Source organism: Lissotriton helveticus, chromosome 3_1 (genome assembly GCF_964261635.1).
Source record: "Lissotriton helveticus chromosome 3_1, aLisHel1.1, whole genome shotgun sequence".
NCBI lineage: Eukaryota > Metazoa > Chordata > Amphibia > Caudata > Salamandridae > Lissotriton > Lissotriton helveticus.
This window is the reverse complement of record NC_136061.1, coordinates 184699543-184722748: the sequence shown is the minus strand read 5'-3', so window position 1 is coordinate 184722748 and position 23206 is coordinate 184699543. Positions and strand designations below refer to the sequence as shown.

General features: G+C 49.5%; 1 pseudogene; it reads left to right on the top strand.

Annotated features, from left to right (window-relative positions):
• Positions 1-3966: 3966 nt before the first annotated feature.
• Positions 3967-22527, top strand: LOC144822778 (uncharacterized; annotated as a pseudogene).
• Positions 22528-23206: the final 679 nt, after the last annotated feature.

The following is a 23206-nucleotide window of genomic DNA, read 5'->3' as shown; positions in this document are numbered from 1 at the left end:
CATGTATAACTCTGTAATCCAATCGTACGTCTTACTAATTTCCTTTATTTTTACTGTATACATGTATCTTAGGGATGCTTGCCTATGTGTTTTACTAATACGATTAATTTGTGTCTTTAAAATGGCCGCCGTTTAGGATATTGCTTCTGCGCATGCGTTAGTCACACTCACGTGACATGACGTAGTTATAATTTTGGAGGGAAAGGGTGCGCATGCGTAATAGCCATAAGATGGCTGCTTGTGTAATAATATGGTGAAGCTTGTGCAGATGCTCTCGTGTTATTATGTATTGCACTAATAAATAACTGCATAGTATATTTTTATAGTGATAATTCATAAGTATACAATCATGTTATGTAGTTTATTCATTTATTTCTATGTTTTAATTTGTTTTCGCTTACTTTTCATGTATCCTCGGTACGGAGGGGTGATGGGGTGCTTGGGAGTCGATGTTGGAGTGCAGTACTGCGCAGAATCAGAAGTAGCGAGGTGGCATTGACACAGCGCCAAGAGAAAGTCGCTGCCAAGATGTGCCTGGGAAGATGCACCTTCACCCAGCCAGAGAAACTGAAATGTGTTACATTATTAACAATGTATTCTTCCTATTGTATTCAGTGCGACTTCTCATGGGAACCCCAATCTTACTAGGCGGTTCCTTAACATGATAATTTAGGCTTACAGTAGTCTGTTCTGATTGGTGTGTTAACCTAGCCTACTTTGGGTCCAATCGAAATTGTGGATTCTGACACTTTGCAACATTGGGGGGTGGTACACTGACCCGAAAACAGTATATCTAGCCTAGGCTTAGCTATAGAATTGTCCGACTTGTCTGAATAGCTGACCTGTCACTGACCCAACGCACTCAATAGGTGACTGAATTTACAGAGCGCTGCGGAGCACTCTTTCCGAAATTGACCATAGACTTTTAAGGTTTTACTAAACCTTAAGTGCTGGCGGAGCACTTTGCTGAGGAGTTCGCTATACCAATCGGGGTTCTGACTGATAGCTGCAGAGAGGGTGGAGCGCAGGCGTTGCTTCCGAACTGCGGGTGCTGGTCGTGCCTTGGTGGTCCTGTCCTGATCCTAATCTGGGTTTCCTGTCCTGTCCTGGGGTGTCCATTCTGCACCTGCTGTCCCATTGATGACTGCTATTCCTTGGGGTATTTCCTGTCTTTGACTGATCCGTGGCCAGGGTTGGTTTTTCACACCATTCTAGGTAAATATATAGATAGGGCTGAGAATTCTATACTGCACCTTTCTATTTTTCTGTCTTTGCTTCAATAAAGACATACCTTTGCACATGTTATATTTTCCATGCTTTCCGCAGTCTACCATATGAAAACCTATTGCATTTTATTCTCATAGTATGTTTCTATGTTACCTTACCTTTTTAGTATGAATTAGATGTGTTTTATATTTCTCTCCTGAAAACTACAGTTAATGATATAACGTTAGAATTATAGCGGTTTCTACCTTTTTACCCTTTCTATAGGTGTATGAGTTTCTAAATTCTCTCTCATGAAGTACGTCCTAATAGCATAACTTTAGTACATGCAAATAAGCTTGCTCATTTATAGATGTCCAATCCTGAGTTTCAGTTTAAGTCTACTTAACGTGTTCCCTGTCACTCTAGTTACAAAATTAATGATTGCCCTTACATTTTTCTTGTATGGTTACGTGCTTTTTGTTATCTTGATTATTGTTTTGCCTTTTAACTGTAAGCCTAATACTCGCAGATACTGATTACTAGATAAAACCTTTAAAACTTCAGTTGTCCGTGGTCATTTTATGAAAATCAAAGTTTATGAAGTTGGGTTTGTATTTTGCCTGCCTTTCTTTTACAGCTAGCTCCCTGATCTATCGTGGTCATTAGGTACCCGTGACGGTGGATGGTAAGTCGGGTACACTAGAATACAATAGGAAGGAATCAGGGTTGCTGATGGTAGATTTGTGAGGCCGCCTGATTAATGTATATGGTGAATTGAAATTTATGGGCCCGAAAACTATATGGTGAAATTATTGGTCAGGTGACCCCCGATCTCTATCAGATATATAACATAACATGCATCATTTCTTGTGTAGGGAATTCAATAGTGCATCACTCTATTGTACAGTAGGAATTGACCACTCGGAATATCCCATTCATCTAGAAGTGTTTGAAACGCTGTAAGAGTACCATCCTATATAGTGTTGATCTCTGCAGCACCCCTTTGGCATATGTCTTGAGGTGCCAAGATATCCCAGTGAGTTTGGGAGCCCCCTTAAATGTACCGCTGGTGCATTAGGCAGTGTCAGCCTAGTATAATATTTTGCTCCGTCGTAGGCTTTCCAGCACTGTCCTAACCAAAAGTGGATGATTTCTCTTAATTTTATTATGTGGCATCACCAGCACCTGCAGTGCTACCTCTCGTAGAAATGGCTTTGGGATTCCTGTCACATCTAGGTGGTGGTCTGCCAGCCAGAGCTAGATCCACTGCAATTGGGCACATATGGGATTCTTTGAAATCTGGGGTGCCCATTCTGCCTTTATCCGTCTAGAGCTTCAACTAAGCCAGGGCCACTCTTTGCCTTTCCCCTTCTCATATCAAGGTTCACATTGGTGTATCCCGTTCCATAAATATATGTGCCAGGAGTTGAAATGGTATACTTGTGAAGTAGTAGAACAAATGTGGTAGCATAACCATCTTGGCCACTGCTATTTGCACCACCACAGAAAGTGGGACCCAAATGTCACTTATGATCTTAGGGTTCTTATTGCTTTATGTACATTGCCCTCTATCAGATCTACTTTGTTGAAGTATACATGTATACTGAAATATGGAAAACTGTGGGGTTCTCATAACATAGTGTTCAGCCTCTTAGGGCAACCTGAGACATCAGTTGTGACTGTTTATGTGGAAACACCCAGGACTTGTAGTTTATCAACAGCCCTGAGACTTCAGCAGATTCTCGAAACATATTAGCTATTGTCATATGGTCCATTCTCACGACTGTTATATATAGCACCATATTGTCTACACAGAAGGGCACAGTGTGTGTAGTGTCTTCAAGCGGTATCCACCAGGGTGGACCATTCAGTCTCAGTTTGCATACCAGGGGTTCCACAGACAGCACAAATAACACCAAGGACAGCCTTAGCTTGGTCCCCTCATAATTTCATGTGCATTTGATGTATCACACCACAGCTGTGCTTTGGCCGTTAAGCAAGCTTAAAGGAGTTTAATCCATGGAATAATTTGTTTACCAATGCCAAAACAGTATGACACTTTATGCAGATATTGCCACTTAACAATATCCAATGCCTGTTCAAATTATATTGCAAAGCACACCAATGTAGGACAGTTTATGTAGGTTTTCTCTTGGATAGTATGGAAATATTTCTGTTTGGATAAACTCATTTTGATTGGTGCAAATTAGTTCATGCATTAATGGGAGGAACCTGTCTGCTAGTATTTTGCTTCCGATTTTATAGCCCGTGTTCAATATGGACAGTAGTCTATAGAAGGGCATTTCTGTTGGTTTTCAGCTGGGTCTAAGTGTAGATGTAACCACTGCTTCTCTGGTCGTGCGTGGATGGGAGGCAACCCTTTTTCTTTGCTGGCTTATATAATTTGAGCAACTTGATTACTAACATTAATGCAAAGGAAGCATAAAGCTCAATGGGTAGCCCATCTGTCACCAGTGTCTTCCCACATGCCAAAGAGTGAATAGCTGGTCTATTCTTTTGTTCAGTAATAGGGGCTTCCAGCACCTCAGCGCCTTATGCTTTCCAAAAACTGTTCTTGGGCGTTATCTTCAGGGAGTGTGACATAAGTGTACACATCTGCATAATAATTGCTGAAAGCTGCATTAATTGTGTCTTGTGTACGTGCTATTTGTCCCTGCTGTGTGCGTATGTTTAATATTGGGTTGTCTGAAGGTGAGTACTTCTGCAATGGTCAGTCCTGCGAAAGGAGGAGGGTGATGCATGGGGCTAGCTAGCCCGCCGTGCCCAAATCCTCGCTACAGAAATGCCAACCAAAGACAAACATACATCCCAGCCTTGAGGAGAGGGGAATCTCCTTCACAGAGATCTATGTCACCTTGTGGTGAAAGCCTGAGATCCCTGAAAGCCACTAAGCCAATCCACCTGCTTAACACCAAGACCATCACCATTGGGACATGGAGCGTGAAGGCCCATGTACAAGACAGACAAGGCAGCCCAAGTGGTAGCTGAAATTAAAGGATACAACCATGCCTTGCTTGGAATCAGTGAGACCGGATGGGCACAGTCCAGAGGGAAAAGACTGTCTCCAGGAGGAATGCTTCTGTATTCTGTACACAAGGAAGAGAAAGTCCCACATACTCAGGGAGTAGCACTGATGCTAACACCAACAATCAACAGAGCTCTGACTGAATGGGAAGCCCACAGTCCCAGAATCATCGTAGCGACCTTCAGCACAAAGAAAAAGAGGATCAACATGAATGTTATCCAGTGCTATGCACCTACAAATGACAGCAAAGTAGAGGCAAAAGAATAGTTTTGCAACAGGCTCCAGTCCATCTTGGAGAAGCACCCTGAGACAATCATCACTGTACTGATGGGGGACCTCAATACCAAGATTAGAAGTGACAACATCGGATATGAAGAACCAATGGGCAACCATGGCCCTTGGCGACATGAACGAGAATGGTGAAAGGCTCACATATCTCAGCTCCCTGAACAGTCTGGTGATAGGCGATAGTGTATTCCCAGACACAGTACACAAGGCAACGTGGGTGTCACCAGACCATTCAACAGAGTATCAGATTGATCATGTCTGCAAGAAGTTCTGGAGGTCCCTACAGGAAATGAGAGTGATGAGGGGAGCAGATTTGACGTTAGACCATTACCTTGTTGTGTCAGGCTAAAGCTGAAGAAAGCATGGATAGAATCATCAAACCAACACCAGCTATATAACTCGACTCTCCTGAAAGATGTATAGAAATACAGTGAATACTTAGTAACCCTCTGCAACAAGTTTCAAGTCCTGCAAGAACTAGACGACGACAGAGATCCAGTAGAAAGTCAGTGGCAAGAGATTAAAGAAATAGTGATATCACCCAGACAGGATGTACCGGGCCTCAAGAAACACCTGCATAAAGAATGGATCTCCTCCGAGACTCTCCACAAAATCCAAGAGAGGAAGGCAAAGAAAGCAGCAGTCAATATAAACTGAGCAAGAGCAGAAAAAGCAAAACCTCAGGGTAAGTACACCAAGACCCCAAGCCCAGGAAGAAGCAAACCATAGACACTTAAAAGAACTCTATGATATACCCAGACTTAACAGCAGCCACAGAAAGCCAGAATGACCAGTAAAAGACAAAGCTGGGAAGAAAATAATTGGGAACGACAGCCAACAACGAAGATGGGTGGAGCAATTTAAAGAGCGGCTGAATAAACGCGTGCCACAGTCTCCAACAGACATACAGCCAGCCAACAAGGACTTGCAAATCGACTGCAGCAGACCAACCAAAGAAGAAATGCGACAACCCATCATACATCTGGGAAATGGGAAGGCAGCAGGACCTGATAGTATTCCTATGGAAGCACTGAAGGTAGACATTAAAACATCAGTAGACATTATCCACCGCATGTTTGGAAGCATATAGGAAGAGAAAAGGTGCCATCAGATTTGAAGGAGGGATTGCTCATCAAGATCCCCAAGAAAGAAGGAGGAGCTATGCTAGCAACCAAGATGGCCGCATAGGCTCCCGGCTCCGCCAACCTCCGTCCCCAGCCGGATAATCCTGCTACAAATCCTGAATTTACACCCTGCCTCTGGGTGTGCGAACTTTTGTGTTGTACTTTGGAGCGATCCCGGGATTTTTACCAGCTTGGTGGACGGAGTTACGTCGAGTTTTAATTTGGGGCCTACACCAGCTTGTGAGCCAGGGACTCCAGTACTGGCCCAGCCGGGTTCCAGTTGAATAACATAGGCTGTGGGTGATCGACAGGGTCCGGTCCTTGAATGTGGAGAAATTTTTTGCCCGATTTTGACGGCGGTTGTTGCCCTGACCTACAATTGATGGAGGATTGACGAGGCACGACTGTGGCTGTGGGCGGAGGCCCCTGACCCGGAGACCCGTTTCCCCGCCGCTGGTGTTTGCCGGTTCGGAGTCTTCGTTTGCGGTACCAGAGCTTGTCCTATGGCCGTGATAATTCCTCGGTCTCCCTCCGTTCCAGTCCGTCCCGATATTGCCGCTCCCCCGGGGAAACCGGTGCCTCTGGGGGACGCGAACATGGTCGATTCGGAACAATATTCGGTGGGACGGATTGGGTCTGAACCGTCGATTCGGCCTGTACTGGCAGCACTCTGGGCACTAAATTCCCAGGTGGAATCCATCATTCAGAAAAAGATATCGGTCCCAATGGGACATGGGCAGGAAGGACCGGACCCTGATTCGTTCCAGTATCCTGTTAGGTCTATACAGCCCACAGAGGTCCCTGTAACGGCAGTGTGCCCTGTGCCACGAGAGGTGTCGGAGCTTCATGGTACTATGATAGCCGACGACCGTGCACTCGATGCTCACCATGGATCGCCAAGCCCACCATCATTGCCTACTATGTTTGGATCGACTGGTGCTTCCCTTCCGGACACACTTGATGGGAATTATCTCCGGAATGAAACAGTGTTTTTCCCCTCTCCAACACCTTCACAACGATTGCAGGGACAACGTCATCGTGAGCTCTTGTCGATGAGGATCATCGTTGATGCCGACAGAGTTCCCAGTGACTTTATAACTTTGCCTTGTCTCGGAAGGAACTTTATTGAACTGTTTCTGCACATTAACTATCCTGCGGAGGTGATAGCCTGTCCGGAAGGGGCTTGCAAGACTGATCGGAAGGGTCAAGGTTGAAACTGATTGTTGCGGCTTGGCGACATGGGGGTTTTTTGAAGAGGGATTCGTCAACGTATTTCCGGGAGGTCGGGTGCTGTTTGTTTCCCCGGTTTCGTTTTAATATTGCTTCTTGATTTAGTCATGTGTATCATTCTGGGGATCCGTGGTTCTGGCGTGGGGGAGGAGGGCCCGCGGGCCCGCACTGAAATGTCCTCCTCCACATTTACTTTTTGTAGTATTAGTTAGATGGGGCGACAGGCACACTGCTAGTTGGGGATAGGCACAAACCATATGCAGGGGTGCAGGGGGGGGGGTAGGGTGTTCGTCTAGTTAGTGTTTGTAGTTTTTGTGTTTAAAATCCTTTATAATCCTGATATGGGTGGTCTCATTGTGGCACGCTTTAGTGTTTTGGGGTGGATGGGTTCTGGTGAGGGTATTATTGCAGAACTCAGTCAGTGGTGACGTAATTCATGGTTGTATTCGGGATGTGGCTGTAGCCTCGTATCATTTCACTGTGATACCCTCCCCCCTCCTATTTTGGTTTGCTGCTCAATGTTTATCCTGTTTCCGGGGAGGTGGGGTTTGGGGTGGGCATGGTCTGGTTATCCTGAATGTAATGCGGCCACATCCCTGGGGTAGCTGCTGCGTATGCTTTATTGATGGTTCTTCGTTCACTAGGCCCTGTATGTATACTGTTTATCCTTTCATCTTGCGATGTAAATCACCTGGTATTTGTTTCTTTTTCTTTGAAAAATAATAAAAATATTTATAAAAAAAAAAGATCCCCAAGAAAGGTGACTTGAGCAACTGTGCAAAGTACAGAGGTATAACTCTTCTATCAACTGCAGGTAAAGTGTTCAACAGAGTCATCTTGAACAGAATAAAGGAACAAGTCGATGCTGACTTGGGAGACCGGCAAGCAGCCTTCCACAAACATAGATCCTGCACAGTCCGGAATGCAACACTGTGCATCATCATTGAGCAGTCAATGGAATGGAACTCCCCTATCTATGTCAAATTCAATGACTATGAGAAGGCATTAAACAGTGTAGACAGAGAGACCCTTTGGAAACTCCTCCACTACTATGGTGAGCCAGCTAAACGTATAAGAATCATCAGGAATTCTTACAAGGGAGGGACCTGCAAGATAGTAAATGAAGGACAACTCATGGAAGCCTTCCAAGTCAGGACTGGAGTACGCCAGGATTGTTTGCTCTCCCTTTTTCTTTTCCTACTAACCATAGACTGGGTCAGGAAAAAATCCACAGAAGGGAGAAGAAATGGGGTCCAGTGGACACCTTAAACACAGCACAACGACCTGTATTTTACTGACAACCTGGCCCGACCCTTGCTTACCCAGCAGCAGATGCAAGAGAAGACTGACAATGTGGCAGCCACATCAGCACAACTTGGCCTTGACATCTACAGAGGAAAAAAACAAGATCCTGAAAGCTAATATGGCCAGACAGTTGCAGTCAGGCCTCAACCTACTTGGGTAGTGTCATAGACAAGCAGGTCAGCACAGATGCCAATGTCTAGACAAGAATTGGAAGAAGCAAGGGCTGCCTTCATTTAGTTAAAGAACAGCTGGATCTCCAAGAAGCAGGTCCTCAGACCCAGGTCACTTTGTCGCTGTCGAGCTCCTAAACAGCTACAACCCTGAGCCACCCACTGCCTTTCCACCTTCTCTGTGTTCTTTACACTCATCCACTGTTTGCCTCCAGATTCTCTTCTCATCTTTTCTTATCTCTTATCAATTTCCTTTTGCCTTTCTTTCTGTTCTATATACTCTTTGGGTCAGATGTATTAAATACTTGGGTGGCCAAGATGGCGGGCTAGGAAGACGCTTTCCTGCCGAGCTCTCGAGACCCCGGAGCCCTAGTACCGCCTATTCCTGCTGATCTCCCCCGGATCCTGTGGGGGACGGTGCTCGGTGCACGAACGCCGGTGCAGTCTGGGGATCCCCGGTGCCCTGTGGACCGCGATGGAGCCGGGCTGAGGGAGCCCCCATGAGAAGGCCTACCGCCGGGTCGGAGAGCGTCTGCGGGCCGCCCCGCGCAGAACGACAGCGGAGCGGCGGGGAACCCCGGAGCCCCGGAGAAGTGCGGCGACAGGCGGAGGTGGGGCTCGCCCTAGCGGACAAGACAGCACATCGCGGCGGCCCTGCGTGGAGCGGGCCGGAGTCCCGAGCGGCGGACTCGGGGAGTCTGGACTACGCGACCCCGGGGATCCGGAGGGCCGGGAGGCCTACCCCGGGGCGCCGGCTTCTGGGGCCCTCTGCCGCACACTGCGGGGCCGAGGGGATCGACGGAGCCTCCAGGGAGCGCTTGTGAGCACACGGAGTGACCAGAGCACTGCACAGAGGCCCTTGCCCCGACGCACTTCTGGACCGGGCCCCAGCGGGCCTTCTGGGGAGCACCGTCGCTCATTTCGGAGCCCTGCCTGCCGGCGGCCCCTGCTTCCCGCGCCGCAAGGCCTACCGGCCCTGGACTATACGGCTGGACTCCTTGGGGGCCCGGCCTGGGTGGCGCTCTGGTGGCCTGCGCAGACCGTTGGAGGGAGTGAGAGCGGGACGCAGACCGGAGAGACGATGGATTCGCGCCACCTCCGTGGCGACACGGTGAGGGATTCCCCAGACCCCTTTAGGAGGCCCACGTTCCGGGAGGAGCTCTCCCCGGCGCCTCCCAAGACCCGAGAGTCCGGCGCAGCGGCCGGAGAGCGCCCACGGTCGCGCGGTCCCTGCCCGCCCTCGGGCGGCCTCCGGAGAGCCTGCGGCCCATATCTAGCTGGGAACTCCCTCTCCTGCGCCACGTGGGCCGCTGACACTGAACTGTGCGGCTGACCCAGAAGTGCCTGGTTCTCGGCCTTGACGTTGAACTGGACGGTGCAGAGGCAACAGTGGAACGCGTTGGCCTTGGAGGGGGCAGGCTTGCACAGTTTCCACAGCCCCTCTTTCTGGGACCTGAACTTCGACATCTGCTCGGGACACGCTGAGGTCACCACGGGTGGTGTTCCATTGCGCAGTGGAGGTGGAGAAGTAGCCCGGCTACCGTTGGTCCTGGATGCTTTCCGCGCCCTAGAGAGCAGTTGTGAGAGACTGTGGAGTCAGTAGCCTCCGGAGTGCAGCCGCACTCATCACGACCCACGAGGTTTGGCCCCTTCTTGTGACACTCTACGACACAGACACCCCCCACTCCCACGATGTCTGGCAACCGTGGGGGTAAGAAAGGCGAGCGCACCTTGCCCGATATGCTGAGCAGAGCGACCCCAAGGCAGGACAGGACCCAGCCAGCCCCGAGCCCCCCATCCAGCTCTCGCGGGGCAGAAGGTGGGGAACCCCCAGTGACCCGCTCATTTTTGGAATCGCTATTCAGCACCCTCAGAGAGGACTTCCAGGTGCTGAAACAAGAAGTGGCTGGGGAAGTGCGGGAGGTGCGGAGGGAGGTCGACTCCCTCGGTGAACGTGTAGCTGCTGTGGAAGAAACTAACCACACCCGAGATGAGGAAGTAACGCACCTGCAGCAGGAGGTTCTGCGACTCAGGGATCAGCAGATTGACCTCCAGGCCCACGCGGAGGATCTTGAGAATAGATCCAGGCGCAACAACATTAGAGTCCGAGGCGTTCCATCCGGAGAAGAAGGGGAGGACATGACGGCTTATCTGGGAGATCTATTTCGCGACATCTTAGGTGAACCGAGCGACTTCCCGGTGAGGATTGATAGAGCACACAGAGTGGGCCCACCTCGACGGGCTTCGGCGCCAGCCCCGGACATTTTGACGTTCCTACCGGACTTCCCCTTGAAGGAACGGATCATTCGAGAGGCACGGCGTCGCCAACCACTGCAGTTCCGGAGCCATCCAGTGGCGCTGTTTCAAGACTTATCCACGATCACCCTTCAAAAGCGCAAATCCTTCAAGATCGCCACGGACTTCTTGAGAGAACACGGCACACAGTATTCCTGGGGCCATCCTTTTCGGCTGATCTTTCGCTGGAACGGCGCCTTGCATCAACTCCGGTCCCTCCAGGATACCTGCGAGGTGCTGGGGATCACAGTGGTGGACACCGACACTCCCACGGTCTCCCGCCGGCGCCCTGCCGGGGATGGCTGGCAGACTGTTCGACGGCGCCGACCCACACGTTTGTCATCGCGACCGGACTCGCCCACAGTCAGAGCTGAAATGGACAGCGCGATACTGGAGGTATCCAGAGACACGTCGTCTGGTGATGTGGCCCTGACGGCCTGAGCAAGCTCCGGGGGGAGATCTTTATGGCCTCATCTTCACAGCAGGTGCGGGGGCTCTGGGGGGGAGGGGGCGGCGGGGGGGGGTGCAGGAGGTGGCTGGACGTCCACATAACTGACTCACCACAGACTTGTCCGATAAGGGCCGGACTGGGACTATGATCTTTGCTCATGGGAAGTTGGGGAAGGGTGGGGCCGGGGGGTTGAGGGGGGCACGGGGAGTGGGGAGGGTGAACCCGGGGACTCGAAGTTCGGGGTGGAGTTGCCGGGAGTTGGGTTGGTTGCGGGATGTTGGGGGGGGGACTGGGGGATTTGTGCTGGCTTATGTTGCTTTATTGCTATTTTTGCGCTGACCTCACACTGCATGCACTGCGCTACGATTCTGGTGCTCTTGAGTTCCGGCATTTGCCTGGCCTTGCGCCCTTGGTGCGCACAGCGATCACTCCCGCCTTAGCCTCTTTTGAACGCTTTTTGTGGGACAACTACTCATGGCCCTTAAGGTAGTCACTCTCAATGTGAAAGGGCTAAACAACCCAGTCAAACGTAGAGCGATATTATTCCTACTTGCAAACACCCGGGCGGACATCTGCCTTTTACAAGAAACTCACCTCCTGTCACGTGACTGCCTTAGGATGAGGTCACCGAAATTCCCAGTACAGCTCTTTTCCTCGGGGCCTACCAAGACTGCGGGGGTAGCCATCTTAATATCTAGGTCATTTAAGGGGGAGGTCCTACACAAAGTTGCGGAGCAGAAAGGGAGGCTCCTTGCTTACAGGCTCAAACTCGGGGGGGTTCCTGTTTACTGTAGGTTCCATCTACAGCCCGAATGACCATCAAAACCTGTTCTTACAAACAGCCCTCGAGAACATAGCGACTACACCGGACAGACACGTGATCGTTGGGGGGGACCTGAACATGGTCTTTGACTCCCTCATGGACAGGTCGGCACAGCGACGCCCACACACAGGGGAGTTCTCAGACCTCTGTCGCTCTCACCTAGGCGATCTTGACCTGCATGATCTCTGGGGACGCCTACATTCGACTGCCCGGGCCTATTCTTATTACTCAAACGCACACCGGACGTACGCGAGATTGGATCATATCCTGGTTACGGGGCCGATGGCCGCACTTGCGACGGATTCTGACATTGGGGTACTCACATTATCGGATCATGCCCCGGTGACAGGCTCCTTTCAACTGCCGCCGGTGTCACCCACTCGGGGAGTCTGGCGCCTCAGGGACACCCTGCTGCATAAGCAAGTGGTGGTGAAACAAATACGGGACGCGATCGCCGACTTTCGGTCCCATAACGAAAACGGGGATACCTCACGCGCAACGCAATGGGGCGCCTTGAAGGCGGTGCTTCGTGGGGAATTCATCGCCACCTCGTCAGCGGAAAATAGAGACCGACAACAAAAACGAGATGAACTTACCGCCAGGGTGCGGGAGCTGGAACAGATGCATCAAAGAACAGGGGCCCCTAGAATTTGGAAGCAACTTAAGGCAGCCTGGAAAATGCTCTCCGCGCTGGACATGGAGGAATATGCAGCGCTGCGCCTGAAACATACATACTACACTGGTGGAGATAGGTGCGGCCGCCTCCTGGCGAACAAGCTCCGGGTGAAACATCAACGTCAGCGGGTTGCGGAGCTGTCGACCTCCACCGGAGAGACCGTTGCGGAGGACCCTCGGATTGCGGAAGAATTCCGCCGGTTCTACGCTGACTTATACGCAGGCGAACCCCCCTCAGCATTGGTTGAGACTGATTACCTTGAGTCGGTCGAGCTACCTGCTCTCACCCCGGATCAGGCGGAACACCTGGAACGGGATATCCGGCCGGAGGAGGTGATTGCGGCCATTACCCGTCTTAAACCTGGGAAGGCCCCGGGGCCCGATGGGTACACCCCTCTCTTTTACAAGACATTTTGTCAAGAACTGGTCCCGGTGTTGACGCGTCTTTATAACACCTTCGCGGAACCAGGAGCTATCCCTCCAGACTTGCTCCGGGCGACTGTGTCGGTTATTCCCAAACCGGGGAAGGACCGGTCTGAGTGCGGCTCTTATCGGCCAATCTCCTTGTTGAACGTGGACCTTAAGCTCTATACGGGGATCCTGGCGACTCGGCTTGCGCAATATCTACCGGGACTTGTGGACCCGGATCAAGCTGGGTTTGTCCCCGGCCGGCAAACGGTGGACAACACTAAGAGTGATACACGTCCTAGAGAAGGCCTCTCGCGTCCCGGGGGATCGCATGTTGTTATCGGTTGACGCTGAGAAGGCGTTCGATCGAGTGCGCTGGTCTTACCTTGAGAGAGTTCTTTGCAGGTTTGGGGTAGGGGAGAAATTCAGCTCCCTTGTCTTTAACTGTTACAGACGCCCGTCGGCGGTGGTGAGGGTGAATGGGTGCAGTTCAGCGCACTTTGCGATAGAACGGGGACCAGGCAGGGGTGCCCACTGTCCCCACTTCTTTTCGCCCTCTATATGGAGCCGTTTGCCCAGAGGATCCGCCGGAATCCGCAAGTGACTGGAGTCCGGATGGGGGGCAACACTCACACCATTAGCCTTTACGCGGACGACGTGATCCTCATGCTTGATGACCCGGGGACCGCTCTCCCGGCCTGCGTAGCTGAACTGGAGGCCTTTGCCGCGGTGGCGGGCTTCAAAATGAACATGAAGAAGTCATCTGCCCTAGACCTCTCGCTGACCGCTGCAACGAGACTTGAGTTGCAGAACCGCTTCCCCATGACTTGGTCTAAAGATCTGCTCCCGTACTTGGGCGTCTTATTGGCACCCTCCTTAGCCGACATGGCGACGGCAAATTACGCGACACTGGGCAAAAAGATGAAGGCGGAATTGTCCCGCTGGAACAAGGGCACTCTATCCATGCTGGGGCGCATCGCGGCGGTGAAAATGACTCTTTTACCGCAGATTCTGTATCTGTTTCGGGCCCTGCCTCTCCTGCCCCCGAAGGGTTGGATTAGACAAGCGCAGGCTGACATCGCCCGCTTTGTCTGGCAAGGACGTAAGCCGAGGCTTAAAAGGACCTTCTCTATGCTAGCCCCGGAATCCGGGGGACTCATTATACCGGATCTCCACAAGTATTTTCAGGCGGCGCAACTGAGGTATTTTGTGGAGTGGAGCAAATGGGAATCTGACAGGCACTGGCTGTTTCAGGACCAAGCCGTGGCGGGTAGAACCTTGCAGGAGATACCCTTCATGCGCAGATCACATCGCCCTCCCAATCTTTACGCGTCCTTGATCACGCAAGTTCCTCTCAGAGTGTGGGACGCCGTGAATGCCACTCGGGAATTTACCACCTTCCCGTCGCCGCTTACACCCTTGTTTGGGAATCCTGACTTTCAACCCGGGATGGAACCTGGCGCGTTCTCGCTTTGGCGTGTGGCCAAATGCTGCGCTCTGGTTCACATGTACGGTCCTGAGGGAATCGTGTCGTTCCAAGACCTCCGACGTGAATACGACCTGCCTGAGACTGAGCGTTTACGATATCTACAGGTTCGCCACTGGGCGCTGCAACGGACGGTACGTGACCTCGCCGATCGGAACCTTACGCCCTACGAGATGTGGCTGGCGACACGTTCATCGGATGCCAAGCTAGTCTCAGACCTTTACAAACTGTTGCAGCCCCCCCCCCTTTCACATCTATAATCCCGGTCGGAGCCGCTGGGAGCGGGAACTAGGGAGGGAACTAAGTCACAAGGAATGTGACGACATCTCCTACCGCGCACGTCACTCGGCATATCACACCGGGCTCACCGAGACCTTCACTAAAATAACCACATACTGGTACTACACACCTCAACGACTCCATGAGATGAACCACGTCATCCCGAACACCTGTTGGCGCGAGTGCGGACAGATTGGTACACTGACACATATACTGTGGGACTGCCCATTGCTAGGTCCATATTGGGAAGAGGTCTTAAATGAGATTGACCAGTGCTTTGATATTGAACTGCCTCGTTTTCCCGCCTATGTCCTATTGGGGTTGCCTAACGGGTTGATGTATCCTCTCAGATCCAGAAGGGGTAGGCAAATAGCGATCGCTCAGGGTTCTGCGGTACAGATTATACTCATTTATTGGCGCACCACCACTATTCCCAACATTACAGGCTGGTTACACAGGTTGTGGCACGTTCTGGGTATGGAGAAACTGTCCCTAACGGTGGCGGGTGAGGTAGACAAGCTGGAGGAATTGTGGCAGCCTTTTCTCACCCTACTGCAGTCGGAGTTTAAGGAAATTACCTGCCCTCGATACCTCAGGCTCATGAGACTTACGTCCTTGACTTCTCCGCAGGTTTAATTGCGGTGTGCGTATCTGCGATGTGAGGCGAGATGCGGTCGCGGGAGTGTGGAAGGAGCAAGACAGTGGCTCAGCACATACGGGGGGGAGGGGGGGTGACGCGGTGGGAGGGGGGGTGGGGGGGGGAAGGGGGGGAGGGGAGGCTGGGGTGGTTCCGGGGGAGGGTAGGGCGGGGGGCAGTTGGGGGGGTTTTGGTTCGGGTGTCAGTCGTCATAGCCTTTTAACTTAGCACGTGGCTCCACAATGTGTATTGACTGTACAGTTTAGCATTCTGATGGCACCCTGGGAGCGGAGACTCTGATTTGCGACTCTTAGACGACAAGTTTCACACTGTTTGTACTCTGTCTTTGTTGATAATCTTGCAATAAAATACTTTAAACATAAATACCTATTTTGCATTTCCTAAATAGAGACTCCAAAGAAAATAGAGATTCCCTAATAGATTCCTACAGAGTAAGAATTGCTTTTAGGAAATCGTTATTTAGGTAATACCAAATCATTATTTCCTATGGACCTTTTGGCCCATAAATACAAATGGTTTTCTATTTCCTAAATTGCGATTTCCTAATAGGTAATGTAAATGTTGAAATGCTAAAGCAAGGGTGACATTTGGCCTAAGGCCCCCCTTGCTGCACCCCGAAACAAGTGGTGCACATGTAAAGTGTACACATGTTCTAGGGCCATGTGTCTGCTCTATTGCACTTAAATAAAACATGTTAGCTTCTTTTAAAATTGCACATGGTTACCATTGAATGTGAGTCTAAGGTAATAGCATTTCCTAAATGTCCAATTCGCATTTAGGAAATGCTTTGTAAATGTGCATTGGAAATCACAAATAGAAAATCCCTTTTAGCGATTTCTTATTAGGATGTCACAAACTGTGATTTCTACTAGGTAGAAAAATGCGATTTCTACGAGGTAGAAATTGCATTTTGCGATTCTCGAACGGCCTTTGTACATGGCAAATGTCTATTTAGCTTTTCTGAATGGACCAAACTAGCGATTAGTCCCGTTAAGAAATGCTGAATAGCTTTGTACATCTGGCGCTTAATTTTCCGATTGTCTCTTTAGCCACTTTTTTCCATTTCCCTTTCTTTGTGTTCTACGCTCTGTTTTACCTCTTTTTCCCTTTTTATCTTTTGCCAATTGGCTTTGCCTCTCTTACTGTTTTGCCCCATTTCCGCTGCAGTTTTCTGTCCTTTTCCCCACCCTCGCACTCCACTGCTGTCACTCCCGTCTTGCTTCCCCACCTCCCGTTAGCCCTACCCACCGCCTCCCAGCACCCCTCGCACTTACTTACTTAAAGACGGCCGCAGCGTGGCTGCACCCCTGGTGCACTGAAGGCGAGCCAAAAGGGAGCCCATCTGTGCTGGGAACGCACCCAGCAGCAGGAACCCTGGTTCCCGCCCCTATGCAGCAACACTGCCACCGAACTCCGTGCCCTGGATCCCGGACTCCCCAGCATACTCAGTAACCATGCCTCACTAAATTCTACGTTAGGAACTTTTACCTACTCTTTCTCTCACAACGACTCGCACACAAGCACAGCACCCACCGCCCACCACCTGCACAATCCAAGTACAACCACAGCTCGCCTGCATCCTCCACAACACACCCTCTCCCCGATGTTGTCTTCCTCACCAAAACCTGGTTCACCCCTTCGTTATCCCTCGACGTTGCCGCAGCATCACCCAAAGGATACAAAGTCACAAGCTGAGAGAGCAGCAACAGACCTGGAGGAGGGATCACCATCATTCACAAGGAAACCTACCAGGGCACCACCACCACTGACAATGCCAACCCATGCTTAGAACGTCTCAACTCCAAACAGACAGCAAATCCACCATCAGGGGAAACCTCACCTACATACCATGTCCCAGCTTCTGCAACATTATCACCGACATCATCCCCTTCTTGCCATATAATATAATAACTACATCTTCCTTCACAACCTAAACTTCCACCTTGATGATCTCAACAGCCACAACACCACCAATCTCCTCTACAGCCTGAACAACATTGGCCTCACCCAACTCGTTAACGAGCCGACTAACACCGCAGGACACACACTGGATCCCTTCTTCACTTTGAACAATCTAGTCCAATACAACCACGTCACTGAACTCACCTTGAACGACTACTCCATTATCCACTTCAACATCTCCAGCAGCATACCGCCAACATCTCACCATCCAATGCTCCCCACTGCAGCTGGAGCAAAGTGACAAAGGCACAATGGACCAACGCCCTCAACATATTCAACCCAGACGCCGTCAAGAACTTTAACACCTGGATAACCAACAGTGCTAACAGCATCCCCCCATCAAGACCAACAGGCATATGAAATCCACCAATCAAGCAAGATGGTACACTGAAGAACTGAGAACAGAAAAAGAAAGTTGGCATCCAAGCAAGAACACATCCGACAGGTTCATCTTCAAATCCTCACTCAACCACTACCACAGGATGCTGTTTGGGGAGAGGAGTTGGCCTAACGGCTAGGGCGGTCGACCTAAAATCTGGGGAAGCGGGGGTTTGAGTCTCGACAAGTATGCGCAACATCCTGTGATTCTGGGCAAATCACTTAATCTCCCCGTGCCTAACAAAAATGTGTCCTCATGTAACAACTTGTGCTTGTGTTAAGCGCTCCAATACCCGATACCCTCGGGTCAAGTTTTCGCTAAATAAAACTCCATAAAAAAAATAATAAGAATGCCGTTGCTCATAGGATAAACTCCAACTCAAAACACATCAAAGAACTCTTCATGATAGTAATGGAGTTCTCCAACCCCTCTGCACAGAAAACAGCATAACCCCTTCTCAAGAACTCTGCGATTACCTCACCAACTCTTTCCACAACAAGATCATCACCATTTACAGAAACTTCGAACCATAGCCCCTGCAGACAGACTCCCTCTACTTTCATCCCCTCACTGCAACCACAAACGACCACCAGCTGACCACATGGAACCAACTAATCCCCCAGGACATCACCACCATCATGAAAACAGGAGCTTCCACGGTTCTTGTCCACATCACTTCTTCAATCTAAGAAGCCACCGGATCAGCCTCAAACTCAATTCAACACTCTGTTCATCACCTCACTAACCATGGCCACATTCCCCAAAGACTGGAAAGATGCCGAGGTCAAACCACTACTCAAGAATCCATCAACCAACCCCAGTGAACTAAAACATTACTGCCCCATCTCCCTGCCCCCCTTCCTGGCCAAGGTCCTGGAGAAAGCCATCAACAAACAACTTACAAACCATCTGGAACAGAACCACCTCCCCAACACCTCTAAGTCTGAATTCTGCAGGAATCACAGCACAGAGACCGCTCTGATAGCCGCAACAAATTACATCCATGGCAACATTGATCCTCCTCGACATGCGGCAGACCACCGTATCCCAAGAATACTCATCACAAGACTGCACTACATCGGAATACAAGGAAAAACACTCAAATGGATTGCCTACTTCTTCACCGGAAGAACTCAGAAGAGCCGCTCACCACAGTTCACCTCTGAACCCAAAGACATCATATGCAGCGTCCCCCAAGGATCATCCCTCAGCCCAACTCTCTTAAACATCTACATGACACCCCACTCCCCCCGGCCAACATCGTTCGATCCCACGGATTAACATAATTTCTTATGCTGACGACACCCACCTCATCCTCTCTCTCCGAAGATCCCACAACCACCAGAACCAACTTCAAGTGCATGATCAGCCTCACAACATGGATGAAGGACAACTGCCTGAAGCTGAACTCTGCAAAAGGGAAGTACTCATCTTTGTCAATTACATCACTACCTGGTACAACTTCTGGTGGCCCCCGGATCTAGGGCCACCACTCACACCCACTGAACATGCTGGAAATATCTGCATCATCCTGAACATCAAACTGACCGTGAATACCCAGAATGCCATGGTCTCTTCTGCCTGCTTCCTCACTTTGCACATGCTACAAAGAATTTTCAAGTGGCTTCTCCAAGACATGACACAACATCACACAAGCCCTTTTCACCAGCCGACTGGACTATGGCAACACTCTCTAATCAGGGATCTCCACCCACCTGATACAGATACTTCAGACCATACAGAATGCTGCAGCCAGGCTCTTCCTCGACTTCGCTTGTCAAACTCCCATTACCCCCTATCTCAGAAAATTCTACAGGCTCCCCATAAAAAGAAGATGCCAATTTCAACTGTTGACCCACGCATACTTCACATCAACCAATGCCTCACCTTCCACCATCCTTCCAGACAGCTACACTCCATGTTCCTCTCCCACACCCACACCCCCATATTCACCCAAGCAGAAGTGGAGGATACTCCTTCCCCTACCTCACAGCCAAGACATGGAACGACATCCCCCTGCAGCTACGGACCAGACAGTTTGACTGAGCCTCTAATGCCTGGATACCCCACTGGGTGATTAGCCGCGCTATATAAATCGATAATAATAATAATAAAGAGCGCCTTGTTACTTCAGCCAAAGTGTCCCCATGCTAGAACTTTATGCTCAGGCAACACCTATAAGGCAAGCTCCAGTCCAAATAATAAGGTTTTAAGTCTCATTCGAAAGATCAATTCAGAGCTTTCTTGTCTGAGTACCAGGGGCAAGGCATTCCACTGCCAGCCAGCTAAAGGAGCAGTCTCAAATACAAGCTCTTTTTACAGTAGGGATAATGGCCAGAAAGGCCCCTGTGGACCTAAGCCTCTCTTGTAACCTGTATTGTATTTATCTGGTTACTTTCTCCCTAGCTGCTCATTCACTGTGCATGTGATGCATTGAATGTTGGTGTGAGAGTCTTGAATGGAATGTTTGGGTGCCTGGATGCTTGAGTGTGTCAGTTGGAGTATGGGTTCAGCAGCAGGCAGACTTCTCCTGGTGGGGCTGTATCTCTATAACTCAAATACCTGTAACTGAACTTAATAAATCTACATAAAACCTCATCCTGGCTGCGGACTACCATCACTACAGCCTCCTACTGGGTAGGGACAGTTTTACAAGAGGATGCATATATTGAGGCCTTTTTCCATTCAAATTTCTGTGGCAGTAGCACATGGCTTTAACAGACACTCTTGCCCAATGGAAACAATGTAATTTGGCAAGAGCAGGATCCGTAGATGAATGTCTCAGAAGCATAAGCAACAGATGCGAAGACACATGCTGCACCCTCTGCAGTCTCTGTAGTTTATATAGTACGTCCCCCATATACAGCACATTGCAGTAGTCTAGCCTTGATGTTATCAAAGCCAGAACTACTGACTTTCTGGCAGCTTCTGATAGAAATGGCAGTATCTTTTTCAGAATTTTCAAGATTCCAAAACATTTCCCCGCTAGACTGGTGATCTGATTGTCAAATGAGAGACTTGTGTCAAACCAAATGCCAAAGTTCTTAACTTTTGCCTTGGGATCAGGTAGTGTTCCAAATGCATCCGACCATCAGGCAGAAGACCAGATAGAGAGATGGCTTCTTCCCTAGATTAAGTACCTCAGTTTTTCCGGCATTTAGTTGAAGGCAACTATGGTTCATCCACTCAGCCAGCTGACAGACATGACCTGAACAGAGCTGCAGTGCCTCTTTTGTCCTGGGACAGGTTAATAATAAGCTGCATATCATTGGCATACGACACAATATTACCTTAGCGCTCGATATCAGCGAGGGTGCACATATAGAGGTTGAATAGAGTGGAGCTCAAAGCAGAGCCCTGTGGTGGCCCCTGTCGCAACGGAAAGGCCTCAGAACAGAAAGGTTTTTGAGACACCTGAAATGTGGGATTCTGCTGGAAAGAGGCCAACTACAGCAAGGCTATGATACCGCAGTTTCACAGCCGTTCAAGCAGAAGGCTGTCAGACAGGGTATCAACAGCCACACTGAGATCCAGCATTATTAGTGGCAAGCATTTCCCTCATCCACAACCTGCAGGAGGGATTCCGAAGCGAACAGCAATGCAGACTCTGTACTAAACTGGTCTGAACCCCGACTGGGTCACATGGAACAGTTCCCTGGCCTCGATGAAGCTCCATAGCTGTTTATTAATATATTTCTCAGCCATTTTAGAGAAAAAAGGGCAGACCCGGTGCATCTCTGACCACCTCCGGAAAGGTGCCACAAATAGCGGGGAGTTTGTCAGAGAAGAATTGTGCGATTGAATTACAGCTGACTATTGAGGAAGTCATGGATGCTGACACTCAATCCAAAGAGTATAATAATTTTACAAAAGAGAGTAGTTCACGGGAGGCGTTTGAGCCTGCTCAATTGTTTTCGTGTAGAAATGCCTGCGTGTAACCCTAATCTGTTTGTGGTATTCCTTCAGGGCTCCAAGGTAATTGTCTTGATCCCTAGTGTTAAAGGTACAGCACCAAACCTATTTAAAGCATTTGCGGGCCTTTTTTCCTAGAAATAGCTCCTCATTGAACCATTTTGCGAGGGTTTTGTGCACCTGACAATATGGTTAATTACAGGTGCAATTAGATCAAATGCGCCTGTTATCCATCCCTCCAATTGCCCCTTAGCAGTGTCTAAACATTCACTTAAGAAAGGACAATTCTTAGCCAAAACCTCTGTAAAAGCCGCAGGAGTAACCTTGGCCCAATCCCGGATCTTAACCTGCTTGCCTACAGTAGATTTTTGCATTAGCGATGTTAAAAACGCTTGTGGGGGTATGTCCTAATAACCAGACCAGATAAGGGGGATAGGTTGGTCTACTTCCAGCTTGGACAAGTAAGAGAAAATAGGATCCAGTGTATGTGCAATGATTGATTAAAGGACCTAACACTGCAAACCAAGATCAGGCTTTTTTTTAAAAACACCATTATAAAATCGGTTTTATTGTATGGAACAGACACTTGGAAGAGAACAATGACCACCACTGACAAAGTCCATACCATCTTCAATTCCTCCAAATCAGCAGCAACGGCCTATGGCCGCAGACTTCCCAAAACCCCTGTCCATGAAGAAATCATTAAAAAACAATGAGGCTGGGTAGGTCACATCCTCCGCAAGCCTGCATGTAACACCACAAGCCAAGCCCTGACCTGGAACCATCAAGTGAAAAGGAAAAGAGAAGGGCCAAGAAACACCTGGCATTGAGTCCTTGAGGCTTATTGCAAGGCGATGAGCTACACCTGGAGTCAGACTGAAAGAAAAGCAGAGAACAGAGATGGCTGGAGAGTCCTAGTTGAGGACATATACCCCAGAAGGGGTGGAAGGCATAAGAAGAGAAGGCAAGTGCTTTTTGAGCCATGCCATCAATCTGCCCACTCGGTCTGCCACCATGTGTGCTGTTTCTCTGATCTATGCATTGGAGACAGAATAACAAAGCTGCATGTTTTTTTCTTTCTTTCTTGAGTCCTCCAGATAATGTAGGGTCTGAGATTGCTGCTTTTTCCAGCTCTCTGAGGGATTACTCAATCTATGTAAGGTTATTTATTTATTAGAAAAGTCTTATGAAGCGCGAACAAGACCCAGATGGGTATTAGAGGGCTGTACAAACTAACATTGACATGAGGAAACAGCATGAGTACAATACAATAAGGAGACATAAGTGATACCTGTAACATAAAAAGTAAGCGGGGGTGCAAGGGGAAAGATGAAGTAGCAGTTGATTAATTGGTAGCAGCCTTACTAGAAGGGGCAGTGAAGTTTTAGTAGAGCATTAAGCCAAAAGAACAACAAAATACATTTCGAAATACAATGTAAAACAACTGTCAAGTAAGAGAAGGAAGTCACTAGCAAATGTCAGAGTGGCTATTGCTGATGATGTTCAGCC